Here is a 15,562-nt window from a genome sequence, read left to right as displayed (position 1 = left end):
TGTGGACGACACTGTTATGGGGGGATCTGTGGACGACACTGTTATGGGGGATCTGTGGACGACACTGTTATGGGGATCTGTGGACGACACTGTTATGGGGGATCTGTGGACGACACTGTTATGGGGGGATCTGTGGACGACACTGTTATGGGGGATCTGTGGACGCACTGTTATGGGGGATCTGTGGACGACACTGTTATGGGGGATCTGTGGACGACACCTGTTATGGGGGATCTGTGGACGACACTGTTATGGGGGATCTGTGGACGACACTGTTATGGGGGATCTGTGGACGACACTGTTATGGGGGATCTGTGGACGACACTGTTATGGGGGATCTGTGGACGACACTGTTATGGGGGATCTGTGGACGACACTGTTATGGGGGATCTGTGGACGACACTGTTATGGGGGATCTGTGGACGACACTGTTATGGGGGGATCTGTGGACGACACTGTTATGGGGGATCTGTGGACGGACACTGTTATGGGGGATCTGTGGACGACACTGTTATGGGGGATCTGTGGACGACACTGTTATGGGGGATCTGTGGACGACACTGTTATGGGGGATCTGTGGACGACACTGTTATGGGGGATCTGTGGACGACACTGTTATGGGGGATCTGTGGACGACACTGTTATGGGGGATCTGTGGACGACACTGTTATGGGGGATCTGTGGACGACACTGTTATGGGGGATCTGTGGACGACACTGTTATGGGGGATCTGTGGACGACACTGTTATGGGGGATCTGTGGACGACACTGTTATGGGGGATCTGTGGACGACACTGTTATGGGGGATCTGTGGACGACACTGTTATGGGGGATCTGTGGACGACACTGTTATGGGGGATCTGTGGACGACACTGTTATGGGGGATCTGTGGACGACACTGTTATGGGGGATCTGTGGACGACACTGTTATGGGGGATCTGTGGACGACACTGTTATGGGGGATCTGTGGACGACACTGTTATGGGGGATCTGTGGACGACACTGTTATGGGGGATCTGTGGACGACACTGTTATGGGGGATCTGTGGACGACACTGTTATGGGGGATCTGTGGACGACACTGTTATGGGGGATCTGTGGACGACACTGTTATGGGGGATCTGTGGACGACACTGTTATGGGGGATCTGTGGACGACACTGTTATGGGGGATCTGTGGACGACACTGTTATGGGGGATCTGTGGACGACACTGTTATGGGGGATCTGTGGACGACACTGTTATGGGGGATCTGTGGACGACACTGTTATGGGGGATCTGTGGACGACACTGTTATGGGGGATCTGTGGACGACACTGTTATGGGGGATCTGTGGACGACACTGTTATGGGGGATCTGTGGACGACACTGTTATGGGGGATCTGTGGACGACACTGTTATGGGGGATCTGTGGACGACACTGTTATGGGGGATCTGTGGACGACACTGTTATGGGGGATCTGTGGACGACACTGTTATGGGGGATCTGTGGACGACACTGTTATGGGGGATCTGTGGACGACACTGTTATGGGGGATCTGTGGACGACACTGTTATGGGGGATCTGTGGACGACACTGTTATGGGGGATCTGTGGACGACACTGTTATGGGGGATCTGTGGACGACACTGTTATGGGGGATCTGTGGACGACACTGTTATGGGGGATCTGTGGACGACACTGTTATGGGGGATCTGTGGACGACACTGTTATGGGGGATCTGTGGACGACACTGTTATGGGGGATCTGTGGACGACACTGTTATGGGGGATCTGTGGACGACACTGTTATGGGGGATCTGTGGACGACACTGTTATGGGGGATCTGTGGACGACACTGTTATGGGGGATCTGTGGACGACACTGTTATGGGGGATCTGTGGACGACACTGTTATGGGGGATCTGTGGACGACACTGTTATGGGGGATCTGTGGACGACACTGTTATGGGGGATCTGTGGACGACACTGTTATGGGGGATCTGTGGACGACACTGTTATGGGGGATCTGTGGACGACACTGTTATGGGGGATCTGTGGACGACACTGTTATGGGGGATCTGTGGACGACACTGTTATGGGGGATCTGTGGACGACACTGTTATGGGGGATCTGTGGACGACACTGTTATGGGGGATCTGTGGACGACACTGTTATGGGGATCTGTGGACGACACTGTTATGGGGGATCTGTGGACGACACTGTTATGGGGGATATGTGGGTGGCGCTGTTATGGAGAGGGGGATATGTGCACTGTTATGGGCATAACAGTGCACAGATCCCTTTCCTCATAACAGTGCACAGATCCCCCTCCCCATAGCAGTGCCATACACAGACCCCCCTCCTCCCCATAGAAGTGCTATACACAGACCCCCCCTCCCCATAGCAGTGCCATAGACAGATCCTCCCCCCTCCCCATAGCAGTGCTATACACAGACCCCCCTCCCCATAACAGCCCCGGCCCCGATGCTTATAAAAGTCGGACTAATCACTGCATCTTTATTTTACCTTTTTACAATGACTCTCCTGTAACAGCCAGGCAGAGCGGACGGCGGCGCAACGTCACTCACTCACGTGACGCACATGCTCCGCCCACCTCATGAATGAAGGAGGCGGAGCAGGCGTGTCACGTGAGTGAGTGACGTTACGCCGCCGTCCGCTCTGCCTGGCTGTTACAGGAGCGTCATTGTAAAAGGTAAAATAAAGATGCAGCGACCGCCCGCCCGCATAGCAACGAATCGGCGATAATTCGACAAATGGATTCGTCGACAACGAATCCAGTTATCGAATATAATCGATTACATCGATTAATCGTTGCAGCCCTAGTTGCCATTACCAGTGGAGTATACAGGGACTAGGATTATTTGGGGATGACAGACAACATATTATATCTGCAATAGTTGGGGATCCTTATCTGATGTTATAAACCTGAGGGGGAGACAGGGTTAATCCAAAAAGGTGGCTATTATCAGACACTAGTGAAATACCACATCCTTATTGCCTAGCTTCTTACCAGCATAATTAAAAAAAGAGCACCAAAAGCGGTTAGCTCCATTTTTTTTTTGTTAAGCGTGCCCCAATGGATGATCTGAGATCATGCTGGGAAGAAGTGAAGTAAAAAATAACTGTCACTCAAGTCACTTTATGATGTTATTCGTTTTCTGTTATATTTTATGGTTAAGTTGGGATGGGTATGTAAGATACCTCTTTATATCTTACTATGCAATACTGTTTTACAAGCTCGTGAATAATAAGTTACCTGTAATTATCTCTACTCTAACTATGACAAAAATTATCACATGGAATGTTAAGGGTCTGCGGCCCCTCCACAAGCGTTTAATGGTGCTAAAACACCTTAAATGCTTAAAGGCAAATATAGCACTGCTTCAGGAAACGCGCTTGACCAGGGCAGACTTTTTCCGTATGCAGCGACTATGGGTTGGTCGCGTGCTGGGATCGCCCTCTAGGGGGAGTTATATTACTTCTTCATAAAAATTTTGTCCAAAAGGTGACGTCTTCCTTGAAGGATTAGGAGGGAAGATTATTGCATGTACATCTCTGCTCCCCATCTGAATCATTGAGTTATCTATAATATACACTCACCTAAAGAATTAGGAACACCCGTTCTATTTCTCATTAATGCGATTATCTAGTCAACCAATCACATGGCAGTTGCTTCAATGCATGTAGGGTTGTGGTCCTGGTCAAGACAATCTCCTGAACTCCAAACTGAATGTCAGAATGGGAAAGAAAGGTGGGCTACAACAGCAGAAGACCCCACCGGATACCACTCATCTCCACTACAAATAGGAAAAAGAAGCTACAATTTGCACGAGCTCACCAAAATTGGACTGTTGAAGACTGGACTGATGAGTCTCGATTTCTGTTGAGACATTCAAATGGTAGAGTCCGAATTTGGCGTAAACAGAATGAGAACATGTATCCATCATGCCTTGTTACCACTGTGCAGGCTGGTGGTGGTGGTGTAATGGTGTGGGGGATGTTTTCTGGGCACACTTTAGGCCCCTTAGTGCCAATTGGCCATCGTTTAAATGCCACGGGCTACCTGAGTATTGTTTCTGACCATGTCCATCCCTTCATGACCACCATGTACCCATCCTCTGATGGCTACTTCCAGCAGGATAATGCACCATGTCACAAAGCTCGAATCATTTCAAATTGGTTTCTTGAACATGACAATGAGTTCACTGTACTAAAATGGCCCCCACAGTCACCAGATCTCAACCCAATAGAGCATCTTTGGGATGTGGTGGAACGGGAGCTTCGTGCCCTGGATGTGCATCCCTCAAATCTCCATCAACTGCAAGATGCTATCCTATCAATATGGGCCAACATTTCTAAAGAATGCTATCAGCACCTTGTGGAATCAATGCCACGTAGAATTAAGGCAGTTCTGAAGGCAAAAGGGGGTCCAACACCGTATTAGTGTGGTGTGCCTAATAATTCTTTAGTTGAGTGTATACGGCCCAAATAATACCAATTCTGTTTTTTGAGGATTTGAGAAACAGACTACTTAAGGATCCCATACCTTTCCAAATAGTTGGAGGTGATATGAACACTGTGTTGGTCCATGAGGAAGATCGCCGTAGTACCCTGGGTGACCAGATAATTCCCAGATAATTCCCCCTCTGAGGCAGGTCTACAGAATGCTTGACGACAATTCCACCCAGAAAGGAGAGAATTCACTCATTTCTCATCAGCACATGACTCTTGGTCACGTATACACTACTTCTTAGTGACAGAAAACGCTCGCTATAGACATAGGGGAGTTAGTCATCTCTGATCACTCTCCAGTAACTATGGACTTCATTTGGAGATTCCCATCAGATTTGGCTTCAAATGAGAATTTTTCAGAAATGCTGAAACATTGGTGGAGGGAATACTGGGATACCAACCAATGCACCCTCCTGTGAGCTACATCTGGCCTGGAGAGCGGGCAAGGCAGTGTTACAGGGAAAATATTGGCCTCCACAAGGGGTTTAAACACAAAAAACACAACACTTCAGAAACTAAAAGAATTAACCAACACTCTCAGAGATTCCTATACAGACTATTAACTGTGCCCATTTGCTCAGTCAAAAATCAAATAAATAAAAAATGGAGCGAGACCAAGGGGGAATATGACAGGTGGCACAGACACAGAGAGGAGTTGGAGGGGACACGGAGGGAAGCTCGACTATTTAAATTTGGGAACAAATCGGGTAACTCCTTGAGTCTCTAGCAAAGGGGATGAAATCCCCTTCACTGTTCTCATTAAAAATGCACACATTGCATACTCTGCCATCATCCGAAAAAAAACCTAAAGGAATTATTATAAAAGCCTCCATGCAACCCCGAAAGAGGGGTTTGAATCGGGGAAATTTTGGCTAGAAAGTCTCTCAATGCCCCCAAGTTACACTTCCAGATCTGACATTCCTGAACCAACCTATCACAGAGGAAGAAGTGCAGAGGGTAATTCGCCAATCAGGAAATGGAAAGGCCCCAGGACCAGACGGTTATAAGAATGAGTTCTACAAACTATTATCCCCAACAATCTCTCCAATCCTTACATCTCTATACAATCAAGTACTACAGGGTTAACCAATACCCCCAGACTCCCAAAACCAGGTAAAGACTGCACGTTAGCATCATCTTATCGCCCGATCTCCCTCATTGACCACGATCTCAAATATCTCTCAAAGATACTAGCGGACAGATTATCGACTTTCCTACCTACACTTATCACATCTCATCAGGTTGGCTTTATACAAAAGTAGGTCAGCGGTTTATAACACACGCAAGGTTTTGGCAGTGTTGGATGAGATCAAGCTACGCCCCTCCTTCACTCATCCCCAGGTCTCCTTGCCATGGATGCAGAAAAAGCGTTTGATAACGTGAACTGGGGATAACTGAACAAGGTATTGGACACCATGGGCTTTAAAGGCCAATTTAGAACATAAATCACAGCCCTATACATCTCCCCTTTGGCTAGGATTTCCACGCCTGGACAGTGGACACCTTTCACAAGCATTCAATTTGCAGAAAGGCACTAGACAAGGGTGTCCTATTTTACCATTATTATTTAATCTAGCCCTGGAACCACTTTCTAAAGCAATAACTCTATCCAAACACATCGAAGGTATTGCCATTGGCAATCAGGTACTCAAACACGCTTTATTTGCCGATGATCTGTTGCCGTTTCTAGAACAGCCTCATAGAGACCTCCCAACTCTATTTAGGCTCCTCTCTAGGTTTTAAAGTAAACATAACCAAGTGCAAACTACTGGACCTGTCAATGTCTCAATCATTTAATTAAAAAAAAATTAACGACATACCGGTCACCACAGCAACCCACAGCATCAAATATTTAGAAATTCAAATAGGAAGGACTCCAGAATCCCTATATACTCTAAAAATTATCCCCATTGTTTAAAAAGATACTTTCAGAACTTAAGTCCTGGTCTTAACCTGCCTGCTTCGTTCCTGGGAAGATGTCACCTACTGAAAATAATGGACTTTAGTAAACTGCTATATCCCATGCAAACCATACCAATCTTACGGAGATATTCAACTACTTCTAAAGGCCTTTCGATAATTTATTTGGCAGTCCAGACTGTGCAGAATATCTTTAACTACATTGACCAGACACAAGAGCAAAGGTGGCATTGGGCTTCCTGATATCAGAAATTATAACCTGGCAAGTCTAAGGAGACACGGCCTGGACTGGATAAATAAATCCTCACAATACTCAGTGTTACCAATTGAAGAGGAAATGGCTAGTCCCTGGAGCTTAAATGCTATTCTACATACCAAATACACAGACCTACCTAGCCAGGTTAAACATTGTGTACTGCTGCGGGATACAATAGCAGCATAGAAGGCGGTTAGGAAGCTATACAATTTACCATTCTTCATATCTAAAAGAATGGCGATTTGGAAGCACCCAGAATTCCGAGCAACTTCAATAAATAAACAGTTCCAGAAGTGGTCAGAAAGGGGCATCGGGGAGGTTGGGCACGTTTGGAACCCGACAGACAGAGAAGAGAAACTGTACCTTTCAGGAAATACAAACCCAATATCAATTACCTACAGATTTTTTGGCATGCCACATCTAAAAACAGTGTGGAAGACATGCTGATCGGATCTCTTTCCATTCAGAATGCATGAGGACTAAAACGGAAATGTTTTTTTTTCCCGGTATTGAGATCCTCTGCCGGGTCTCAATACTTGAAAACAACAATGCAAGTAGGGGTGGGCGATATGGCCTAAAATCTATATTGCAATATAATTTGAAGCATGTGCGATATGCGATATATTATTTTCTTCTGTATGTATACAAAAAATACAAATTACAAAACTTGGCCCAGAGCCAGTGCATCAGCCCCATGGCATTTGCCATCATCATCATACATGATTGTCCCTCAGAGCCAGTGTCATCAGCCCCAAGCCCCATGGCATTTGACAGACATGTCCCTCAGAGCCAGTGCCATCAGCCCCATGGCATTTGCCATCATCATCATACATGTCCCCCTGTGGCCCAGAGCCAGTGCCATCAGCCCCATGGCATTTGCCAATTACCATCATCATACATGTCCCCCAGAGCAAGTGCCATCAGCCCCAAGCCCCATGGCATTTGCATCATCTGCCATCAGACATGTCCCCCAGAGCCAGTGCCATCAGATCAACCCCATGGCCATCCTTTGCAAATAGATCCCCTCCACCCCGATCCACCAGTTCCCAGAAGAATCTCTATACTTACCTTTCCTGCAGGGTGCTCGGAAGTCCGCAGGTGTTACGCCTTCTTCCCAGCATGCATTAGGCGGGACCTGACGTCACACACAGCGTCAGCCAGGCCATGGCCACTCCAGTATAGCGCGGTGCGGACTGCAGAGTCGGGAGCCGGAGCCACGGAATGGTGAGAAGCTTCTTCAATTCACTACCGCTCCGTGGTCATATCGCGGTCCGGCGATATATGCACTATGGACAAAATCTGTATCGTTGCACAGATTCATATCGTGCATATCGCATATATCGCCCACCCCTAAATGCAAGTGTGAAACAGTCCTTAGCTCTGTTGTTTAAGTCTAAAGACTTGTTTATGTCTGGAAAAAAAAATGCTTATTCATTCCCATAGACTTGCACAGACTACAATGGTAACTTTAAAAAATTGTTTCTGTTTAGGCTGTGCTTCTCCACCCCTCCCACTATAAGCTTCTAGTCTAGCTAGAAACTGTATATAAGGAGAGCAGAGTCCCTAGTTGTCTGCAGATAGGGACTAGAGTCAGGAATCAGCAACCTCCGGCACTCCAACGGTTATAAAAAAAAAAAAAAACTCACAGAATGCTCCATTCACTTCTATGGGTGTTAGAAGAACAGCTGAGTATGTTGCATGCTGGGAGTTGTAGTTTCACAGCAGCTGGAGTGCTGAAGGTTGCTGATCCCCGAACTAGATGAATGACTGAGCCACAGACCCTGGGCCCCAGCCTTCTGAGAGAGAGGGACAGCTAGCTCATGCCTTTCCGCCCCATGCCTGTATCGTTTTGTACTTTAGTTCCTCCAGTAAAGAACCATATGGATTTACTGCAGGCTCTGACTTTCAGGACTTATTTCCCATTGGGGTGCACCACTCCTTACCATCCCTTCCAGAGAGCAGCAACACGTGGTAGCATCTCAATAGTATCTGAGGGGCCCAGAGCAGCGATGGGGTTACCCCAAACCCAGCCACTGCACCAGAACCAGCTGATCCTTTAAACAAGCTCCTTTTTATTTCTTACTGTTGAGGACCCTGAAGAAGCCCACGTCCTCTCTGGGATTTACCAACTTCAAGCAGCTTTGACTTTTATCTGTATTAATTTTGTTCTTATTTTGGGTTGAACAAGTTAACATTGCATTAAAATACCCTGTGCCTTTTTAGCAATAGTGAATGGCATGATGACATTTCATGCATCAGTTATACCTTTAACTCTCAGTAGAGGACAATCTATAAAAAATATGTAAGAACACACATTAGAACTAGTAGGGGAGCAGTTTGAGAAGCTGCAATGGTTGAAGTATTTCTAATCATGTTCTTAGAGAGGATGACACATGAGGCCTAAAATGTATTCAATAGCACTGAAATATACAAAGTCTAATATAGCAGTAGGTCCGTGCACGTTATTATTAGATTGGCATTGTTTTACCACCTGCCCTGGGTTTAGTACATCATGTAGTGAAACAAACCTGCCAACAGCTCAGTCCTTACAAGTGTTTCTTGCCATGTATGTAGGATATTGTGATGGTTTGTTGTAGCTTTAACTGAAGGACACTTCTAAGGCTACTTTCACACTAGCGTTCGGGCGGATCCGTTCTGAACGGATCCGCCCATAATAATGCAGACGGAGGCTCCGTTCAGAACGGATCCGTCTGCATTATATTAGCTAAAAAAAGCTAAGTGTGAAAATAGCCTGGGACGGATCCGTCCAGACTTTCAATGTAAAGTCAATGGGGGACGGATCCGCTTGAAGATTGAGCCACATTGTGGCATCTTCAAACGGATCCGTCCCCATTGACTTACATTGTAAGTCTGGACGGATCCGCACGCCTCCGCACGGCCAGGCGGACCCCCGAACGCTGCAAGCAGCGTTCAGCTGTCCCCCTGTCCGTGCGGAGGCGAGCGGAGCGGAGGCTGAACGCCGCCAGACTGATGCAGTCTGAGCAGATCCGCCTCCATTCAGACTGCATCAGGGCTGGACGGCTGCGTTCGGGTCCGCTCGTGAGCTCCTTCAAACGGAGCTCACGAACGGAAACCCGAACGCTAGTGTGAAAGCAGCCTTACATCACCACACAAACTAACAAGTACAGCTCCTCTGTGCAAATACCTAAGCAAATCATTCAGCTCAATATAGAAAAGAAAAACAAAAAGATGAAGATTTTATTAGTTCTTCAGTTTACCTAGTGAGAGGACCATGTTTAAGATATTATACATCTGCTAGTCCTGGTTTTTCACAGCTCTCAACAGCCTACATTACAGCAGTTCTGCTCAACCATGTCCTGGGGTCCAAGCCCAAGGTGACCCAAGTGTCTGTTAGGTAGCCACAGGGCACAAAGCAGTTGTGTAATCTTGGCCCAAAATCAAAAAGGACCATAGGGAATCAGGCATGGGGCAGAGGAGTTGTAATTATATAAAGACAGCTATGCAGATGTTCCTGCTAAACAACCCAATCCTTTCCAACATGACAGACCACAAAGATAAGGAGCCGAAATTACAGGACTGGGATCTGAAGCCTTTAATCCCTTAAATTAACCATCTGTTGACAACCTATAGTAGTTCAACAAAGCCGCGCCTTCCAGTTCGGTTGAGCTGTAACAATCCTTGAGTGGGTGCAGTTCTTGAGACCTACTGGTCCTGTAATAATCACGATCTTCTTACAATCAATGTTAAGGTAGCCATGGCAAACCACCGATGCCAGTGTATTCAGGAATTCCATATTTGGGGGGGGGGGGGGCGCTCTTCCCTGAGTGTGGGTTAGGCTACATTCACATGACCGTATCTGTTTTGCGGTCCGCAAATTTGGACAGATGTGGTCCATGCGCATCCTGCACTTTCAACGGCCCCTTTGAAAAAAAAAATGCCTATTCTTGTCCTCAAAATGAACAAGAATAGGATGTGTTCTATAATTTGCGGCAATTATAACATCCATATACTGTCTGTGTTTTTTTGCGGCTCCATAGAAATGATTTAGTCTGCTTGCGATCTGCAAAAAAATGTGTGTCTCAGTGAGATTTTGTGTGAATTTGCAATATTTTATTTGCGGGGGAATCTTTAAATAAAATAAAAAAAGGTTGCTGAAACAGGCGCATTATGAATAGCGCCCTTGTTCAGATCACCACATTTCTTCATATACTTAGACCAGACAAATGGCATACATACATTGATATATTGAGCCATACAGCTCCAAATCCTCTGCTTCCCTTCAAATAACAGGTGAAAAAACTGGCTGCCTGCAGCCACCACTAGGGGGAGCTCAGTGCAGAGGAATATGTACAAATTGCACTAAACTCGATGGAAACTGTAAAATCTCTTTGCACCGAGCTCCCCATAGTGGTGGCTGCAGATCATTTCTATGGATTTAACATCTGGTAGAAGAAGAAGGAGGAGGAGTAGTATAGCGAACGGCCCCCCATCACCACAGGCCTCCATGTAGTTGCAATGTCTACCTCCAAGTACGCCACTGATCGGGCCCTTGCTGAAGCTAGTGGGTACATCAAAACTGGCTAGGGGACCCAAACATGGGTTCAAAAGCAAAGAAGTCTTCACAGTTCGGAGAAGTCAGCACCTAAAAGGGGCTAGTGCACACTGCCAAAAGGAAGACTGGGGGTACAGATACACCCACACTAGTTGTTCCCGGAAAGAAAAACTCTTAGACAATCACTTTAAGTTGCATAAACAGACATAAGAAGAAAGATCAGTCTGACCTACAGACCTGTCCAGAAGCACCGTCTTCTGAGTTATGGCAGTTGGAGAACTGGTTGTACACAGAACAGGTGTAGGCTAGGCGAAGTTCACACTTCAGTTATTCCGATCAGTTACTGTGAGCCAAAACGAGGTGCGGGTCAAAAACACAGAGGAGGTACAAATCAAATCATTACACCCGATCTCTGAGTAGGCATCACCACTGGTTTTGGCTCACAATAAGGCTACATTCAGGTATCATGGCCGACCCTATGAAATGCCTATCTCTTTTTGTGGAGCTGCAGAACAGAACTACGCATTTTTTTGCTGCCTCACTGAAATGAATGGGTGTAGAATGGTTGCGGACCCAGAAACACATTGTCTGAATGCCCCCTAACCTACATTGTCTGAATGCCCCCTAACCGATCAAATAACTGAAGTGTGACTTCAGCCCCTGTTGCTGTCAATCACGTATGTCACATACCATGGGGGGGGGGGGGGGGGGTGGAATTTATCACGAGGGGAATATTTGAAGTCAGTTTTGCTTGAGTTGGTGTCGTACTTTATACCACATTAAGGGTACGGCTACATGGAGACACTAGTTTCACTTCTATGGGATCACCACTACTCAGTGATCCTGGCCACAGACCAGTGTCTCCATGGAGCCGTACCCTTACGAAATGTCGCATGTTGTTTGATAAATTTGTCTTATCCTTAAACCTATCACTAGGTCTAGAAAAGCTCCTCCAGTTTTCTTACTCCACCCTCCTACTGGAGTGAGATTACAAAAAAAAAATTGCAACCTTCTAAACCTGAGAGCTGAGCCTCTAGGTGTAACGACAACGCCCCCGTTGCTCCTAGAGGCTCATTTGCATATATTAAAACATCACATCTCTCAGCAATGCGGGCACATATGAACATGGGAACAACACAGATGCCTTCAGCTGCCAAGTGCACATGTAACAGATCAGCCAGTGTCATAGGTGCAAATCTGCTGACAGATGCCCTGCTGAAGTCTCAGTGATGAATCTGGAAACACAGCTAACCATTCCCACCCACATTTCAACACTGGAGTGAGTTGCAGTGAAAGCATGATAACTCAGGGCCCATGACTTTGTTCGGCAGCAGGATAACTTACTTATTACTATTACTTCTTATTATTTCTTTTTTTTATCTTGAGTATAAATGTCCTGGCCCCACCTCCTTTTGGCATGTTCTTCCCTGCCCTTGTCACACCCCCTATTTAGAAAGGGGCGAGGGCGCCACTTGCGACAAAACACAAAATAAGTCTTCCCCATGTTTCAGTCTGTAAGACTGTGGTATATCAGAGAAAACAACGTTTTACAAAGAACAGTTTATTTGCACAAAGGGAGAAACCTGTTAGTCCAGTGGAGCCAGGCCGGGAGACACCAGAGCGGAGCCGCCTGCAGACATATGTCCCCGTGGCCAGCTTTTAAAAAAAATGTTTTCTTTCAAATGCGGCAGTGTTTCAAGGTAAAACATTGGGGGAGATTTATTCAAACTGGTGAAAAGTAAAACTGGCTTAGTTGCCTATAGCAACCAGACTCCACCTTTCATCTTTCAGAGCTCCTCTGGAAAATGAAAGGATCAAGCTGATTGGTTGCTATGGGCAACTAAGCCACTTTTCCTTTGCACCAGTTTTGATAAATCTCCCCCATAGGTTCCTTCATTACTAAGAACTATCACTATCTCCCATTGATGTCATATCTAGCGATAGGTCACCACTGTCTGAGAGGGGAATGCACTTTAAATTCTTGTCGGTGTCTACCGGCCAGAACACGGACACATTTCAGATTGCTCATCTGGAAGAGGTCTGCCTCGTTAGCTTCTTAAAAATCTAATGTCTAACCTTTCTTCTCAGGTAGTTATATCTCAAACAGTCAGTACTTTCTATGTGGGAAGCAATAAGGCCGGGTTCACATCACCGTTTAGTTTTCGGCTTTTTTTTTCCAAAGAACAGAAAAATCTTGTATTTTAAGCATCCGTTATGCACAGTTATGCTAATTTTGCATCTATTTTACCCATTTCTGGCTGAGATTTATTATTTCAGATTGAAAAAAAATACTTTGCGGAACGCTTTATTTCTGTCTAAAATAACAAATCTTAGATGGAAATGGCTAAAGTGTGCATAACTGATGCTTAACTGCTTAGGGACCCATGACCTACCGGTACGTAATCTATAGTACCGATCACTACCACCCGGCGGGCGGTGATCTGAACGAGGTGCCTGCTCAAATCATTGAGCAGGCACCTCGGCTAAATGCCCGGGGGGTCCCGTGACCCCCCGTGTCGGCGATCGCCGCAAACCGGAGGTCAATAATTCAGACCTGCGGTTTGCGGCTTTTTATTGTGCGGGCGGCGTGCCATGGGGTTGTGAGGGGGACCCGATGGCAGGGAAGGCAGCGCGATGCCTTCCGGTGAAGAGCCTGTGAGATCCAGCCCCCTGGATCTCACAGGCCCCGGAAGCTGTATGAGTAATAAACACAGCCAATGCATTCCAATACAGAAGTATTGGAATGCATTGTAAAGGAATATACCCCCCAAAAGTTCAAGTTCCAAAGTGGGACAAAAAAAAAAAAAAAAAAAAAAAAGTGAAAAAAAAAAAAAAGTTGAAAAAATAAAATAAAGTTTTCCCCCTAAAAAATTTAGTTTTGAGTAAAAATAAACAAACAAAAACTTCATTTTCCCCAAATAAAAGTAAAAAACAAAAAATTGGTAAAAAAATTGAAAAAAAAGAAAGCAGTATACATATTAGGTATTGCAGCGTCTGTATCGACCGGCTCTATAAACATATCACATGACCTAACCCCTCAGATGAACACCGTAAATAAAAAACTGTGCTAAATAAACAATTTTTTGTCACCTTACATCACAAAAAGTACAACAGCAAGCGATCAAAAAGGCGTTTGCCCACCAAAATAGTACCAATCTAACCGTCACCTTATCCCGCTAAATATGAGCCCCTACCTGAGACAATCGCCCAAAAAATAAGAAAACTATGGCTCAGAATATGGAGACACTAAAACATAATTTTTTTGTTTTAAAAAAGCTGTTATTGTGTAAAACTTACATAAATAAAAAAAAGTATACATATTTGGTATCGCCACGTTCGTATCGATCGGCTCTATAAAAATATATCACATGACCTAACCCCTCAGATGGACACCGTAAAAAATAAAAAACTGTGCTAAATAAGACTATGGAAACACAAACATTTTTTTGGCTTCAAAAATGAAATCATTGTGTAAAACTTACATAAATAAATAAAAAAAAGTATACATATTAGGTATCGCCGCATCCGTGACAACCTGGTCTATAAAAATATCACATGATCTAACCTGTCAGATGAATGTTGTAAATAACAAAAAATAAAAACGGTGCCAAAACAGCTATTTCTTGTTATCTTGCCTCACAAAAAGTGTAATATAGAGCAACCAAAAATCATACGTACCCTAAACTAGTACCAACAATACTGCCACCCTATCCCGTAGATTCTAAAATGGGGCCACTTTTTTGGAGTTTCTACTCTAGGGGGGCTTCAAATGGGACATGGTGTTAACCCTTGCTTTGTTACTGGGAAAAAATTATTAAAATTGAAAATTTGGCCAAAAATTGAAATTCTGAAATTTCATCTCCATTTGCCAATAACTCTTGTGGAACACCTAAAGGGTTAACGACGTAAAAATCCGTTTTGAATACCTTGAGGGGTGTAGTTTCTTAGATGGGGTCACTTTTATGGAGTTTCTACTCTAGGGGTGCATCAGGGGGCTTCAAATGGAACATGGTGTAAATAAACCAGTCCAGCAAAATCTGCCTTCCAAAAACCGTATGGCATTCCTTTCTGCGCCCTGCCATGTGCCCGTACAGTAGTTTACAACCACATATGGGGTGTTTCTGTAAACTACAGAATCAGGGCCATAAATATTGAGTTTTGTTTAGCTGTTAACCCTTGCTTTGTAAAAGTAAAAAAAAAATAAAAAAAAAAAAAATATTAAAATGGAAAATCTACCAAAAAGTGACATTTTTCAATTGTATCTCTATGTTCCATTAATTCTTGTGGAACACCTAAAGGGTTAACAAAGCTTGTAAAATCAGTTTTGAATACTTTGAGGGG

At 45.0% G+C, this 15,562-nt stretch overlaps 1 protein-coding gene across 1 annotated transcript in view; it reads right to left on the bottom strand.

Annotated features, from left to right (window-relative positions):
- RAB43 (RAB43, member RAS oncogene family) overlaps positions 1 to 15,562 on the bottom strand; it is a 37,638-nt gene that overhangs the window by 5,150 nt on the left and 16,926 nt on the right. The gene's annotated exons all lie outside the window — the stretch shown is intronic.

This window comes from Bufo gargarizans, chromosome 7 (assembly GCF_014858855.1).
Source record: "Bufo gargarizans isolate SCDJY-AF-19 chromosome 7, ASM1485885v1, whole genome shotgun sequence".
Lineage (NCBI taxonomy): Eukaryota > Metazoa > Chordata > Amphibia > Anura > Bufonidae > Bufo > Bufo gargarizans.
This window is presented reverse-complemented; position numbering and strand designations above follow the sequence as displayed.